Consider the following 18,392-nt stretch of genomic DNA (forward strand, 5'->3'; position numbering starts at 1 on the left):
ATTACCTGAAAGATAACCTTTTAACAAGTTATCACAATTTGTTTAATACAAGTGAGTGCTGATATCGTTATCATTTCACTTAGGCCTGTACCCACTCTGATTTAAAACGATTCAGCTGCTTTCGATTAAAATGTCCCAAAAAGAAATTCATGAATACAATGCAAGCAACATTAATTTAGAGTATTTAAAATCTTCTGAAAGGTCAGTATATAGTTATACTTGTAAACTCATTTAATGCCCGATTGAAGATAATCCAAGTAAATGTGTTATAAAGTATATCTCATTAAATTTCGATTAGAACGAACAGTTGAAAACAAAATAATCTAGCCACTGTTCACAAACATGCATTTTTTATCGGACTTAATAATATAAAATACAGTTAAGGGTACTGTAGATTATATTGTATCGTTTTTCTCATGGAGGAATATACAAATATTTTCTGTGATAAACTGATTTGTGAAATTATTTAACTAGAAGCGGGTTGCAGTTAACATTGAACCTTTGAAACAATTGCGTGTTTTAAATTTTAACAGTTTTTTTTTCATTGTAAATCGTAAATTATCTTAAAGTGATAACTGTTGGGTTATGTTTCGGAACATACCGAAGAATACATTGACCTGCGAAAGATGTCGAAACCTGGTCTAAGTGACTTATCGGACGTAGGAGCCTGCCTGCCACTAGGTCGAGGGCAATATTAAAAATTTAAATGTTATTTAATTCAATTCCATTTGATTTATTAGCTAAAATAAAAGATATATTTTGGGAGTTTTTAATGCGTAACAAAAAAATAAATATTTTTTGTAACATGCACAAAGTCTAAAAAGCGCGGGAAACAGGTGAACACATTTCCTTCCTGTCAATTTTAATGAAAGTGAAAGTCGAAAAAGTTGATGTAAATCATGCTCTATCCACAGTTAAGTTATATTTTAATACAACAGTCTGACACGATATTGAATAAACAGGTCACCATGTCATGCCCTCGGAGGATAACATGTATGAGACCTTTGGTATGTTGAGACAACATGTTGACGCACTGCTGTACAATATTAAGAAAAAACAATTCAAATAACGCAAACCGTAGGATAAACCCGAATATTTCTAGTTTTAATAACTGTTCGCGTCATATTTTGCATACGTTCAAAAAGAGGAGTTCTTCTCTTTGTCATTCTTTAAATGTTTTACAGAATTTTGACACGGCAAAACTGAAAAAAAGAAGCAGTGAAACAACTGAACCATTTTTAAAAACAACTGTTGCGTTTAACAGTTATTCTGGCGGCTTGATCACTGTAAACTAGTATGAAACTCCTGTCATTGGCTCAGACAGCGATCATGACAAGAGAATTCACCAAGTTGAAGGCAATTAAAAAAATGAAATCTGATAATTATAATACCTTATATCTCTCGCCGCTCTAGTCTACAGCCAACAAGTCACTGCTACTTAGATTTTTCCTCAACATCCACGGTCATGGGTGCAGTTACACAACAGCTTTTTCTTCACTACCAGTGCTACAAAGTCAGGTCTAACACCAATTCCATCTTCTTCGATTGCGGCCGTAAACGACACTAGGGCCGAAATTCAATGATAAGTGTTTTTTTATGATTGTAGTGATAGTTGGGGAGGTGAGGAAATTTGATATGTATTGTATAAACAAGTAAAGATCAGTTTTAGCACGAGTTTAAAATGGAATTCTGGTAAAAATATTGGTGCTTATGGAACATGGACTTTAAGCGATCCAGAAAAATAATAACTTTCTGCATTATCTAAAAACATTCGCCATTTAATGGCAGGAAAGTATGACTCGAAAATTTTGATAAAGATTGTTTTTGTTTCAAGTTTGATTGCTGAAGAAGATTCCGTCAAATTGACATATTCCAAGTATATAAGACGTTTTTCAGCGTGAGTTTAAAGGAAAACAACTATTAACTGTTCAGTTGTACAAAACGAATTGAGTTGCGCCCCTTTCTTTATTTGTTAAAACAATGCGTGAAATTCTATATATTTGGATAAACAATGCAATTAAGAGAGTACTGGTTCTCGATAATTGTCGGTGTACTATATGAACTTTGACAGTACAATTAAGGATGCTGCAGGCCTTCTGGTTAATTTGGTGTTCGAGCTTATTTGTGGGCCGATGACATTGGATGATTTACCCCATCTACTGTAGCTGCATATCATGTAGAGTAAATCTGACGGTGAAATACAACATTTATTTTTTGAAGCATATTTTGTCGGACTATCTTTCCTAGATCGCTGTGCCCTCTGCACATGCTTGAAGTAACTATTGGTGTTCGCGCTTATTTTTTGGCCAATGACATTCGATGATTTACCTCATCTACAATAGCTGCATATCATTAAGAGTAATTATGACGTTGAATACAACATGTATTTTCAGGGAGCATATTTCGTCGGACTATTTTTCATAGATCGCTTTGCCCTTTGCGCATGCCTGAAGTAACTATGATTGACAGTTTAGTCTGCGGTTGTCTTGAGGCTGTTTAAGATTAGGTCATGAACATGAATTTGAAATAGATATGTAAACAGCTATCAAACCGTTTTGACAACTATTCAGTTCACAACATGATTTCTTTAATATGTTCTTTATGATATAAAACCAATCAAGTAAATTATGTACCATAATATGCAATTTTTAGCTGTTCATTATGAATAGAATATATCGAGGTTATCCGTGTAAAGTTTTGTACTAATGTAAACATACCTTGGTCATTCTAATTATCTTAATATCGACAATTGCTTGATTTTAAAACACAAAAGTACTATTAACGTTTATGTTCCGCTGCTTTCATATTTTAAACAAACATCAATGCATTTATACATGATTTTTAACCTAGTCGAACCCCGTTGGCTCCTAGGGACCGGCGAAAATAACTCGAGTCTCGGAAAATTCGAGCCAAGCGGGATTGTTAACCTTCAGTATAAAGAAATCGGTTCTCTAAATCAAGTTCGAGCCAATGAAGATTCGAGCCAAGCGAGTTTGAACTAACGGCTTCAACTTTGGCTCCAGATACTACGTACGTGACTATACAAAAGGAAGAGCTAGTGGGTCAAATAAGTGTGAACACGGAAAAAGATCACTTCGGCACAGAATATCGTGTGAGCTTTCTCGGCCTGCGGCCTCGCTGATCTCGTTCCATTTTTTTGTAGATTGCCACAATGAACTTCTACATATGCGAAGAAGTACGAATTTTGTGTCTTGTTCTAAATATATTGCGGTGTTAATTACTTTGTAGAATCAAAACAGGTTCTCGACTGGCATTACATGCATAGGAAGCACATAATGAACAAAAGTTAGATCCATGACTTTCCGTTTTTTGTTTATGTTTATTGACGTCCCGTGAAACGTCAGTATTAAATATATTTCGATGGTGGGTCACGTGATCAAAATGGACCACCAAAGATTATTGTTGAATAATGAAAATATAAAATCTTTATATGTTTGATTAAAAACATTCTTTTTGAAACCAATTGCATAAACTGATTAAAGTAAAATGAAACTTCAAGTTATAAAACAACGTATGAATAATACCGTTATTACAAACATTTGAACACATTCAATAGGTATTAAATAACTAGTCCGCCAAATCACAAGCTACGGTATTAAATACTAGTAGCTTGGTTTACACACCTTGAATCCGATTCATGAAAGCTCAAAAAATGATTTTGGGATGTTTTGCTTATTCAAAATAATCTGATTTTTTGATAAATTGGTGAACATTGAAGCCGCAATGACAAATTAGTTCATAAAACAGTATCAATGATATAACGTAGGAATTGTATGTAACCGAACAATTACAATAAAAAAAGACAAAATTACCGATCACACGATAACAGGTCAGCCAATCAAATCGCAGGAATTTCAAGATACTACCCCCCCCCCGCGTAAATTTTCTTTACAGTGCGGATTGTGTGATGAAAGTCTCACCGGCGGACGGGTTTTGCATCACAAAATGACGTCAAATATTTTTGTGCTCATGTTTTACCGTAATGGACTTTAACACGTTTACTGATGTTAATGAGAATATAAGAACAATAGAAGTCAATACTTCAACACAGTTTGTGGTCGTCGAAAACTCGAAGGCTTTGATCTAAACAGTATACGTTTGATTGCAGAAGTATTGTTTGAGTAGAGTAAACCGCACGGTCACTTTAGTTGAACAAATTACCTAGTTAACAACAATTAATGTTTATTCGAGGAAGATGATAGTTGCAAACTGGTATGAATGTCTCTTGCGTCAGCTTTCTGGTTAGAAATAAGAACTAGTATTCTTTTGGAGAGGACACAAAAAGGGAACAAACACACGGATTCTTGGGAGAGAGGCTGACACTTTAGGTTATGCACCAGTCAATTGTAACCACGGCCCTTGCAGGTCCGGGGAATAGCGGGGACTTTGACTTTCGGTCCAGCCAAGCCCGGATAAAACCTACGCCCTGCGGGGAAGAACTGATGGTAAAATTTCCGCCAAATGCCCCCGCACCCCAGGGACCCTAAGTAAGGCACATCACCAGCTATATTTGGCGCGAATTCAAAACCACATTCACCCGGCACTGTAGGGCCACCGGGAAGGTAAAAACACGGCCCATTTCCCCGGATATCCCCGGTATACCCCCAGACCTTGGGGGCCGTGGTTACAATTGACTGGTGCATTATCAGTATCAAACAGATACTACTGTTATATTACACGAATATGTTTTTTTTTATCTGTCTTTAATGTTAGTTCAGAAAAAAGAGTAAGAAATGTAAATCGATAGTAGAATGAAATGTGGATATAACTTATATTCTTGAATTAGTGTGAACTTGCATTGTAGTAAATTATGGAAAACAAAAAATCATACACTTGAAGTAATCAAGAATTGAGCTTTTAAGTGCCAGAGCCATCTATCACGGAATGCATGAAATTTATTTTTGGCCATAGCTATTATCTTTTCTGTTTAGAGTCTCTTGGAAATATATGGAACAAAAACACTAAAGATAGGCGACCCCCCCCCCTTTTTGATTTGAAGAATTTGCAAGAAGTATTACAAAGTAAATTGCATAATAATATTTCCGGTTGAATAACTTAAAGTAACAAAAATTGACGGCGCTGTAATAGATTGTCGATGCATCAACCTCACCTATGCGTGTTAGAAAAAAAGTTACATAGTTTGTTCATAAATATTTGGGTTGTATCGCAGTCCTTATATATGTTTGTTCGAATACATGTACATTGAGCAAAAATCACATCGACTATAATAACTAATATTGTATAGATATAGTTTACTGCTATCAGACGGTGTTCTTAGAAGGAATTAGAACTGAATTGCTCTTAACTTGGTATTGATTCAAAATTTAAATGACTGGTAATACATAGTTTTCCAATTAATATCATTTACACATAGTTCTGTCTACCATATTTCTCCTTTTCCGAGTTGCTCCGGTTTTTAGATAAATTAGGTTTCTGATATACTAGCTTGCATAGTTAAGGATATTCAGTAACCTTATTTAGAAAAAATGTAGGTATATCTTTGTTCATTGCTTCTAACATTAATTTTGATTTCAAACTATTTCATAATTTATTATATTTATTATAATCATTTTGGTCAGTCTGGGCAAGTCCTCAAAATTGGTAAACTGTTTTTGTTGGGAGTTATACAGATGTTTAATATGTGTACACCTTTTTTGTACCAATTCTTATAGAAAAAAGTGTCATCGTTTTGTTGAATAATGTAAGTTTTGTTTTTCATTAGCTGTAAAGTTTACTTCTTTTGTTTAACGTTACATTTGCCCATTATTAAAAGAATCACGAAGAAATTTCGATTTTATTTCAAGCATATCAATTTTTTCGGGTCTAGATAACATTTGAAAATAAATACTTTTTTTCAAATGTAACCATCATATTTTCTAATCCATTTTGAACCTTTTTGAAACAATAGTCGTTTAACCTAGCTGGATGTTATTGCACATTAGAATTTTACTATGTCTAGCATGTTTAAACCTTCATCTTCATAATTCTGCATATTAATTTGATTTTGCGAAACTTTAGCGGGTTTATTGTCCCATAAATATCTGATTTTTGTTTGTTTAATATCATTTAAAAATGTATATAAGGGTGATTCTAGTATGGTTAATTGGTACACAATCACTTGGAAATTGCAAACGTTTTCAAAACTGTTATTTTCCTAAAAGCGATAGGTTAGCTTAAAATTTGCTACACAAAAGTTAATGATGGGGAAGTAGTTTTCGTCACACATTTTACATCATTCTTTGAGAGACACATTTTCCCCATTAAAGAGTTTCCAGCTTATAAATTCGGTTTCAAATTGGCTTATCAAAGGAAGGTCGTTTGAAACGCTTTACTTTGTCTTCAATGTTACACGTAATGTGGTCTTGATTTCCATTCAACAAATTTATTCCCTCTTAAACCCTTCCCTATTGAGTGGGAAAACGAGACCAGTCGCCGTTTTACCTGGTCTTAAAAAGGAAAGAAGTGATAAAGCTTATAAATGTCCATCTCTGATGTATTTGTCTACCAACGATCTGTTGTTTCCCTGGCACGATACGTAATTCTACAGCTATTCACACCGACCTGTCATAAGTCTATCCAAAGATTTGGGTTTGGCTCTTATAGTTCAAAGGATATCAGCAAGGTTGTTAGCTTCAATGTGAGCCCTTAACAATTCACAAAGACTTTAAAGTTCACAGAGAGTTGCGTAATAAATGCCATTATATTGCGTTAAAAATGCCACATCTATGAACTCGAAGCTTTCCATTGACCTCAAATTATTTGACCAATCAGAAGCTGACTGACCAGATGTTTCGTAAGCATGTAACGGCAGTGGAGATGTCGGCGACGCAAGATGGTACAATACGACGATGCAAAAATACGACAGATTGTATCGCTACTAAAGCAATTGCAATATATGTACTTTATACGCTCTAGAGTGTCATTTTGTCATCATGAATTACCAAAAAATATACCAGATGGTTTGTTGGTTTATTCTATTATAATTGTTTTTCCCGACAGAGGACATTACTTTCTCTACAAAATATCTTTTATAGCAATCAATTTATATAAGCTTGAGATTCTTTCAATTTCTGGTGCGTTTTCCACAGAAGCATGTTAAGTCATTGCTTCGAATGTATTTGCGGTGATAAAGCGATGATTTGAAACAAATAAAAGAATTCATTTTAAATTTTGTATGAATTCTGACGGTCAGCTATGCAGTTAAACCCGTTCGATTGAAAAGTTCCTTTTCTTCCTTTATCAGCCCAGAGAAAAATTACTATTATTGTGGAGTCTTTAAATGACAAATCTATTCGCTACACATACCGGCTTTCACTAGTACGTGTTACGTTTAAATTATAAAATTAAATGTTAGATAATGAAATAAAACTTGTAAGTATGTTTTGTAATTCATCAACCTTTATCGATATTTAATTGTAAACACTAGGGTATGACGATAATTTATTGTGACGTCATTGACCTTTAAGTTATACGACTAAACCCTCAGCAGAGCTATTGAAAGTGTCTTCTTACGGTTGTAAGCGGACCGTGCACTAGAATTTAGAGTAATTCCACAAGCCAATACATTTTATTTAGAAGGCCATGATAATAATCTAATGTTTATCTTTCGGAAAAAAAATATTTCTATTTATCGATTTATAAATATGTATTTATTTATTTATTAATGTATATTTTTGCTCACTAATATATGCCATACACTTATCGTCGTATAAGTCAGATACAGTTAGTCTTTCTTTATTCAAAAGTGTCCTCTTACAGACGTAAGAAACCGCTTCGTTAGGACGAACACCAATTATATCCTCGGCTTATGACAAACTTCTAAAAACATTTCGCAAACAAAAAACACAAAAATCATACCTAAATGAAACCTTCTAACTAAATTATAGGCCAGTATTTGATTGCATGGTTATTAAAGGGTCCTGTCTTTTCGAAAACACAAATCGGAGGTCGTTGTATGTGTTCAATATACACGTGTAAAGAATGATGTTGATATACACAGAGGTTGCGAAAACACTACTTGTACCGGTTCGTATGTGCTTCCTTTACCGTTCTACTTCATCCCAGAATGTGTAAACTTTACACGTTTAGATTGACGTGTGTAAATATGGGAAGTGATTATTGCGAGTGTTAGCGAGTGTACAAGTTTAAAATGAAATTTCGCAAACGTCTTTAAACTCATCTTTAGAGTTTACATTCACGTACACTTGCATGTTTTGTTTTGCAATATTAAAATAAAGAAAAAAACAAACACAGAAAAGTTTAAACATAAACCCCGTTCAAAGTCACAGAGTCAACGCCAATGTCATATAGCAGAAAAAAAATTCACTTACCAGAAACACGGAACATCAACAAAAAACTCCACAAAGAACACACTAGATATATAATATTTTAAAATAGGGGTGTTTCAACCTTTTACGGTTTCAATTATCTTTTGAACGGTAATGCAGTTTGTGAAAAATCACTATAATGCGACAATGATTAATTTATCGGTATTAGTTGAATGACAGATATTTCGAAGAACATAAAATATACTGAAAGATAAGTAATATTGCCTTCGCGTTTGTTAGTACATTTTCATTCTCTGGCGATTTTAATCGACGGTGTATGATAGTGCTTCGTAGTGATTAAAAGTCGCATGTAGTAACGAATTTTGAAATAAATGTTGTGGACAATTTCGATTCATCAAATTCGATTTAGAACGGCTCGCGTATCTTTTTTTTCCTTCTTTTATTATCTCGCGTGTCTAACACGTAGAGGCAACACTGGCGTCAAATATTTTCATTGTTTTAATCGAGTTATGTCCCTTCAATAACTTTCCTTTGTTTATAAGCATGCGAGATTATAACTTCATTCGTAGGCTTAAAACCATGGTATAAGTTATTCCCCTTCGACTATGTCTTTAAAGTCTTGCTCGTGTTTTTGTATGAATAGATGAAGCATGCAGAACCCTCAGGTATCTAACTACACTAAAATATTTTTATTAACAAAACTCAAATGCACGAACTTTAATGCATCGATTTATGCTAACGCGAAAGTGATTTATCTGTGCCAAATTTACTCGTGTTTTCATTTAAAGTATACCCGTTTTTTATTTAAATGATAATACTATTATTAATAAATAAAAATAATAATTAAACTTTGGTGTGTCAATCTTAAAGGGTATGACTATAATGTTAAACAAAGGTGTTGAAACCTCAAACAATAACTTATACTGGAAAAAGGTCAAAAATGAAAAACCAGTAACTTCAAAATCATAATTTTAACAAGCATTGAGTTCTCAATTTATCCATTGGGCAAGCGCGCTCTTCTGTTTCTCCTCCCCCCCCCCGAAACAAGAACAACAACAAAAAACATATACCTAGTATGTGTTTTCGCAAACCATTTCACGATCATTTTATAGTTTTTTTAATTTGAGTCCGCACACCACCCTTTTCTGTGTGTTAAAGCGCAATTAAAATTAACAAGAAGTAAACTTGAGCATGCAATTCCTCTTTTTTTGCCCATATCAACAAATCTAAAGGCCCTTCAATCTCTGTTATAGGCTGTACCATATTTAAACCAAATGTTAAACTCTTAAGGATACACTGCAAAAAGTTAGGACAAAGTCATATCATTGCATAATCTACCAAAAGAAGGTTACATATTAAAAATGTGTCGACCATACTGTATTATTTGAAGTTATTTTGCAAGCTTTGTCAAATGTATTGTTAAGCTTAACATTTTATAGAGCGAGTAATGCCATCTCTGGTTTGTATATCTCCTTGCATAATTGACCCGCTTGCTTGACAAATCTCACACTTTACAATCCGACAGCGTATGATGCACCCATCCCCCTTACTTGTGAGTACAGATCACGTCGCGCAGACAATCGATTTTAAAATCATTTCTCCTCCGATGTACCCAAGCCACCAAACAGTGCTCTAACCACTGCAGTTTAAATAGAGGTCATTACTACGTATTTATTTTTACTTATATGCTCATAGTATTTCCTTCAGACTTGGACTGTAATAATAGTGACTTTTGTAACATTATTTTTACAAATATTCAGTCATATATTCATTTCGGTTTTGCAAAATACTGTTGTGTGACTTACGAGAACAACGATAATGTTTGACTGCGAAATTCCTCTATAACACTTAGGTATTTTACCAGACCATTATTACCAGCGATGAGCAAACTGTTTGGAGGGAAACAACACTAGAAGTACAACATTTGAAGCTGTATTGGAGTTGTTCTACACTTGCAATAAGGATATTGAAGTCAAGATATTACAATATATGTATTTGCTCAAATTTACAAAGCTTGCTTGGAAAACAAGGAATTGTGGCAATACATTTATTAATTTATATCCAAATTTTTATGCGAAAAGCTACAGAAACAAGCTCAGTAGCAAAAGGTTTAAACATAAACCCGGTTTAATGGCACTGGGTAAACGCCAAAGAGATAGAACATAAAATCACAAACAAGAAACATTGAAGAACAGCACAAAACAACACTGTGCATACATACTATATATAAAAAACTAGGTATGTTTATCAAGAATTGTTAGGTACCGCCTTGGAAGTTTAAACTCGTATATGTTTGCCGTTATCAAAATAACAGGTTGGAAAAAGAAGTTCAGTAGACTACAAATATAAAATGGTTGTATTCAAACCTGAGAAGTTTTATTTGCTAATATTAGTATAGCTCTGATCATTGCAAACCTTTAGAAAGTAATAATCATTTGTACCCATGCAACTATATCCCGTTATATCTTGCACAACGTATATGCCGACAAGAACAGAGGACAACGTGTTTCCGTATTAGTTTCCGGTTCTAAATTAACGCCAGAAATAAAATCAAGACACAAATCGTTTAAATGTAAAAGTAAATGTATAGTAGCTCGTCTCATTTGACAAAACATTAATCAATTCGATATAAAAATCAAACGTTTGACAACAACGTATAAGAGGACTATAGACGAAACGGTGAGGACGTACGTTTTAAATGATACCCGGACAAAGAATGTAACGAATTATTTCGACATCTATGTGGTAAAAACTGAAGGATATATTCAACCAAAAAAAGTAAAAGAAGACAAAACACAGATCTAAATCAGTAAATCAAGCATCAAAATCTGAAACGTTATATGTTTTGAAGGACCTGAACGGGAGCAAAAGTAACACTTGAAAGAGCATTTAAAACGACATATTTAACGACATCTATTACGATATCTATATAGACACCGAAAACGACACCTCTAACGACACCTCTAACGACATCGATAAGAGAGTAACACTTGGAAGAGAAATGATAACGACATCTATAACGACATAAATAACGACATGTATAACGACATGAATAACGAAATCTTTAACGACATATATAACAAATTTGATAACAACCTCTTTAACGACATCGATCACGACATCTATAACAATATATATAACGACATCTATATCGACATCTACAGCTCATCGGCTATTTTATCCATAAGGGCATTGATACCGACATCGATTATGACACCGATAACGATATCGATAATGATTTCTATAACGACATTGGTAACAAATATAACACTGTTATAAGAAATTACGACATGAAGCGTGAAATGGCAGTGGAGATGGCGACGACGCAAAATGGTAAAAAACGACGATGCCAAAATCCAATAGATTTTTTCGCTACTAAACATAATGATAATTCGTATACTTGATGCGCTTGAGAGTGCCGTTTTCTAATCAATGCTTGCCAATAGCTAATACCAGATGGTTTATTGGTATATTTATTCTACTATTACTTTTTCTGAATACTCAACAAATGAAATTACTTTCCACGCAAAATGTCGTTTATAGCATTCATATCATTTTAGCTTTACATTTTCACACTATCTGGTGTGTTTTCGACAAGAGCATGCGAAATCATTGCGTAGAATGTACTTCCAGTAGACTTGTGATAAAGCGATGGTTCGGAACAAATTAAATAATGCATTTGAACATTTGTATGAATTCTGACGTCAGCTATGCAATTAAACCCGTTCAATTGAAAAGTTCGTCTGCTTCGTTTAACAACCTAGGAATAAACATTATAATTGTGGAGTCTTGACAAATCTACATGCTACATATACAGGTTTTCACAAATACGCATTATCGAGGATTTTATGGAATTAAAATGGAACATACACATTTAATTAATGTGCAATGAAATTAAATATAAGTTAATTAAATCAAGCTGTATTAAGTTTGTTTTGTAATCCATGAACCTTTATCGACATTTAATGGTGAGCACTGAAGTAAAAATATTATTAATTGTGACGTCATGGCCATATAAATCAACTCAGTCGCATACCCGAATACGAGAAATAAAGAGAACGAAATACTTAGATGCAGTTTAATTTAAAATGGTATTGTTTTCTCCAGTTGTAAAAACAATAAATGCAAATTGTCGAGATCATAAGGCGAGGTTATTCAGTTAATTCATTGGATAATAAATCCATATGCTTATTATTCAACTGATTGGTCGATTAACAGCTGGTAACTGCTCGATTTCTTATCTAGGAAAGATTTTTAACAGGAGTACTGCACTTTTTAAAATCCTTCCTATCTACAAAGTTTTTTCTTATAGCTTCGATAAACACAAATAGTTTTGTATATAGTATATATGTACTGTGTAAACGTTGTTTGTGAAGTTTTATGTTGTTGTTCCATGTCTCTGGTTTGTAATTATTTGTTTTTGTGTTCTATGTCTTTTGCGTTTACCCTGTGGCATTAGACGGGGGCTAGCATTGTGTCTAAATTCTCGCCTTTGGCAAAATTAAGTCAAGTCTGTCGAAATACTTACTAAACACTTTAAGTACCAAAATACATTTTCCGAAATCCTATATTGCAACGATGATGATGAAAAACTGGCGTATGACAGTTTCACCATATTGCACAATCTCACCGGAAAAATAACTCTGAACACGCCGTGTATATATATATATATATATATATATATATATATATATATATACAGCCCTGTTGAAATTGATTATTTATATCAAAGACGTCGTGGATGTGTATTTAATATTGAAATATCGTAAATCATTGTTAAATAATGAAAACGATATGTTAAATTTTGTTAAATACTGTATGCAATGATAGTTCGACATATCACCCTTAATTCTAAAAATACCATGCAATTCTGGTAGAATTCTAATACCTTGTTGATATAACGGATTTACATGAAACTGGTTAATTTGTTTTAGCATACTTCAGATTGAGTTATAGAAGCACTTTTTGCACATTAGTGCTATCACGTTCCCAAGCTTAAAAGCGTTGAGATAAATTGGGGTGTTGCATTGAAGGAGACAATCTCTGATAATCTCAAAGATGACATGTAGTTCTTAGAGGCATCATGTCTGCAGTATATCAATGCTTTGGCACAATCAGTTACACCAACCAATTTTGTGGATAATATATCCATTATCGGCTTTAATAATTAAACATTTCTAACTACTATGACGTATTTTTATTCATTTCATATAAAAAACAAACTGCAATTGACAGATTTATATGCGGACTTGCAAGGTAAGATACTTTAAAAAGACTTGTCTTTTTGATACCCAGTCTTGTCTTTTTTCTCATATTAACACATCGCTTTATATCCAGCATTGCAATTACATTAAATGTGCAACAACAGAAAATTGAATGTTTCAAATAAATTAAAAAGTCAAAAGTTGACTGACGTTTTCGGCAAAAAGCGATCTGCAAGATCAGAAACTTCATATTGTATTCAGTTGATACCACAATTGCATGTACAAAAACATCCAAGTAAGCAACCCATTGTGGTTTTCGTTTATGGCACCAAAAGTCTATGTTGTCAAACAAACAGGAAACTCACACGGGGTTGCAAACCATAAGCACCAGTTGCAAAAACGCCAATACGGAACAGAAGTTATGGAAAATATTGGTCTTCTAGAAGTCTTTAATCTAGGATATACTAATTTGCTAACCTTCGGTAGGATATACCGATTTTATAGCGATCGTCAAGGTATTTTTGACCGATCCTTAAGCGGTTTTCAGTGACGGTAAGACTGAAATAGCGATCATCAAAGTAGGGTATACTGGTTTGGTAGCGGTAAAAAAGTAGAAAAGACTGGTCGTTAGGCGGTCTTCAAAGTAGGATTTACTGATCTGTGAGCGCTCCTTAAATTGTGATTGAATTGATATTCTAGCGGTCATGAAAGTCGGACAGACTGACCCTTTGGCTGTTTTCTTCACACTTACCCTAACGTTGATATGTTTTATTCAGCGCTATCTGAACGAGCATTAATACTCAATATGACAAACATTTACACTACTTATGTTATTGCATACATTTTTAAATCCTCGCTGGTGATATGAAAGATGTCATGTCAGATATAAGGTATATCTTCAAATTATACGCATCATTTGATAAAAAAGTTCTAGAAATTTATCAAAGTATTCAGTTCTGCTGATGTTGTGAGGATGATTATGCACGACTTCAATGCTTAATCATATATTACAACTGGTATCGCTTTACAAAGTTTGTTCATTTCGGAAAGATAATGACTCTTCCGAATGCACCCTGCTGTGTATTATAGTTATTACGTTTTTGTGGAGTAAGGAATATGGTATATCCAAGTAAGACGCCATAAAAACAACAACAGGTTAACAACAGAAATTACTAAGAATAAATGTATAAAAAAGTGAAAAGTAAACAGTTTCAACAAGTAATGTAAATGCTGTTAGATAATTTTCATTCCATCCAAATATATTCATGTCTTTAGTGGCATGTCTGTGTGCAAAATACTGGATTTTGTATACCATGTTTTTTATTCTAAATACTAAATTTGTAAACATCAAGATTAAACCCTACAAAAAACTTGGGAGATTGACTTCCACACTCTGTATTATCAAGATTCAATTCTTAGTACAATCCGACAAGAACACTCATATTTGCAAATATTCCAAACATGCACGTGCCATGGAATTGGATGTTGCACATAGGAGTAAATTATGATCACACTTTATGGTACTTTTAACGGTTGAGGTAGCCCTTGAAGGCAAGTAATTCAAAGCCTTCTCTGGTTTTGAGGAACGTCATAAAAGACCAAATGCAAAACGTAAACGAAGAAAACAACAGGAAAAAAACAACATAATGCATCCAATAAACACCAATATCTATATGAAAACCTACAATACAGAAACTACAAAAGTTTAAACACAAGTTGTTAATGAATAAATGGATTGCACAGGGGTTTGAAGTAGAATTATAACATAAAGATCTAGCGGTCTTTAAAGTATGATAGACTAATCTTCTAGCGGTCTTCTTCAAACTTACATTTACATTGACTCCTTTTCGTCAGCGTCATCGGCACCAACAATTATAACCGCATCATAATCCCATGCAACTGCAACTCACAAATAATTGCATCAATCCAGAGCAACAGATGTTCAAACCTATAGGAAGGTGAACGATGAATCTTCATCTCGATCTATGTTTGAACGAAAAAAAAGATGATTACGTCTACGACTTGATTTAAGTATGCAGCCAACTCTTCAACATTCTTAATTTCACATTATGAATCAGTTAAGATAGTTAGTCTGTAAAATACCTTTATTTGTTTTAATTAACGATGCATTTATGTATAACAAATCTCTTGCGTAGTGGTATCGGGTTAAGATCGGACTAAATTAGAACAATCTGGGTGGTGGTAAAATTGATATCTAGTCAGATGACATATCTATCTTAAAACATTATTTTTCATATGATATGAAATCATCGAATTTTGTTGAACAGTCCCCTGCTGTTCGAGACTTCATCACTTCCTGAATTTTACGTTGTAGAATCTTTACTGCTCTACTCTACTACGAATGTTCAATATGAGCTGTAGTTTAGAACGTTTATGATCAATTCATAGCATTAGCATGATAAGAATTTCAATTTCGGAATAATTGCTAGACAGGGCTTTAATTCGAAATGTTACTTAAAAGTTGTTACTTTACCGTTAACTATAAAATATCTCGATGTGTAGTTTGTAAAGCATTGTTCTTTTCAAAACTGTATTATTTCCTTAGCAAAAACAGTACAAAGACAGTAACACATCTTACCAAGAGTATCATCAATATATATATATTCGAATATTTAATCAAATTACAACTGACCTCCAGTCCTATTAATATGAAAATGGATACAAATAAATAGCAAGTAGGCGTAAACAATAATAAAATGATTTAAGGATAGTATCTACATAAGTCATTATGTTGTAAGTGCATGGAGTTATAACGATGTCGATTCCTCTAAATTGAGGTGAAATCAGTGCTGGTTGCCACCCAGGAAATGGACTTGGGCGTAAATTCTTATGCCAACGTGCATTTTGTCACTAATATAAAATAAGTATAGTATTTCCTTCTTTAAAGGTTCGGTTTTTATTCTTATTAAGAGCTAATCACTCCGAAGTGTTGTTTTGTGCGTGACGAAAAGGTTGAACGTGTCAAGAGGAAATCATTTTTATAATATTGTTTCTAGTTTTAACTTATTATGATGTTGTTTTTTTCCGTAAAAAAGTCAGGGAAATATATCCATAACAGAGCATTTTATATCGAGTGAGCCCCATACGTAAATGCAGGACTTTCAGCAATTAATTCGTAACACACAACTATATCGTAAACCTAGTATAATTGGTCGTCTTTGATAACAACATTTATGATAGTGATATACAATATCAAATCAATCAAAACAACACTAATGAAATTTCAATGAATGTTCCTAATTTAATCATTAGATGCTGAACCCATAGGTACTCATTCTAGTGCAGATTTTACTAACACAATCTGGAATTGGGATCAGGAGAAGTATATATAAGGGAAGGAATCCCACCAAGAAATGATTGTTGGCGAACAGTTGTGAAATCCATTTAATCTGAACATCTTGGAATCCGGTTATACCAGGAATTGATGAATGTGTTGTTTAGTATTACGCTAACCAGTAAAATAGAGAATGTAATAAGAATTACAAAATTCAAATAGCATTCCATAATTTGAAAGGACAATTTAATTATCTAACGTAAGAGGGCAATTCTGAGTTATCTTAAAATAAAAACGTTTACAATAATTGTTACAGATCTCTTTATATGTAACAGACGGCCATCTAAACAGGGTTTATTTTTAATGTCTTGATTACTGCGCTTGTTTTTGGTGTTTAATGTTATTGTACCATTAAAACATTCCTTGATATTTAATTGTAATTCTGATGATCAGAAATCACTCTAAACATATTACGTTCAGAGGATAAAGTATCAGAAAAAGATTGAACCCATAATAGAAAATAGAATTTGCAAATATCAGTTCCAAGAAACTTTCAACGAACATCAAATCCATCTCGTCGCAAAAAATACTTTTTGGGAATCGTATGTCATACTTTAATGGAGAGAAGTAGACTTTGGGTATACCTGGGTACTTTGCTTGCTATTGACGTAGGTAAGACTGTCTCCTGCTGTTTGATATTTGAATTTTACGTGCTCTCACTGTACTAGATTGATTAGATGTAAGCTGTATTTTAGAATGATTATGACACTGCATCTCGTATTAGAGGATCTCTATAACTGCTGAAATTTCTCGTGTTACTCAAGAAATTACTTGTTGATTTAAGTTGGTTTGCGACGTAATCCAATTTATTATATGCGCTTTCATATTACGCAAGTATTTAGGAAGTTGGTAAACAAGTTTGTGTTTCCGTTTACCTCTTCGAGAGTGAGTATTGCCTTCGATATGAGCATATCACGTGTTGTACTTTCTTGTTCATGTGTAAAACATTGCATTATGTATCTAACTAAGGACAGTGTTTCTATTTTCTTTAAAATGAACAGAAATAGGTAACACTAATGAAACTGGGAGTGTAAAGCAGGATATGAACAGTTATACAACTATACACATATAGCTAGAATGTTACTAAACTAAACCGCTAGCCAACATAAGTCGATCCTCAGCGTATGCACAGTGAAACAACTATATAATTAAACTACTTTTCAAACTAAACGTAGTAACTAAATGCATTATTATTTATTTGCGAATAGCTTGGACACTGGTCACTGCCCTGATTACAGGACATTACCACTTTAATTCTGATATGCGTCTATTGCTTCATCTATGAACGTATGATGTCAGTAAGGCATAGACAGGTCTTACCATTTCGTTTCTTAGCTGTATAATTTATGCATAAACTGCATGGCTAAGGTGGTAAAAGCTGTGCCAAAGTTATTTTAAAACACGCTTTCATATATTTAGCGCAATTCGATGTTTGCACAGGTACTATTGTATGAACAAATTATCCTAAAAGCGAATACCGCTGTTATATCTACGTAGATAAGCAAACGACATTTTTTTTTACCC

The sequence above is a fragment of the Mya arenaria genome, chromosome 13 (genome assembly GCF_026914265.1).
Source record: "Mya arenaria isolate MELC-2E11 chromosome 13, ASM2691426v1".
Classification (NCBI taxonomy): domain Eukaryota; kingdom Metazoa; phylum Mollusca; class Bivalvia; order Myida; family Myidae; genus Mya; species Mya arenaria.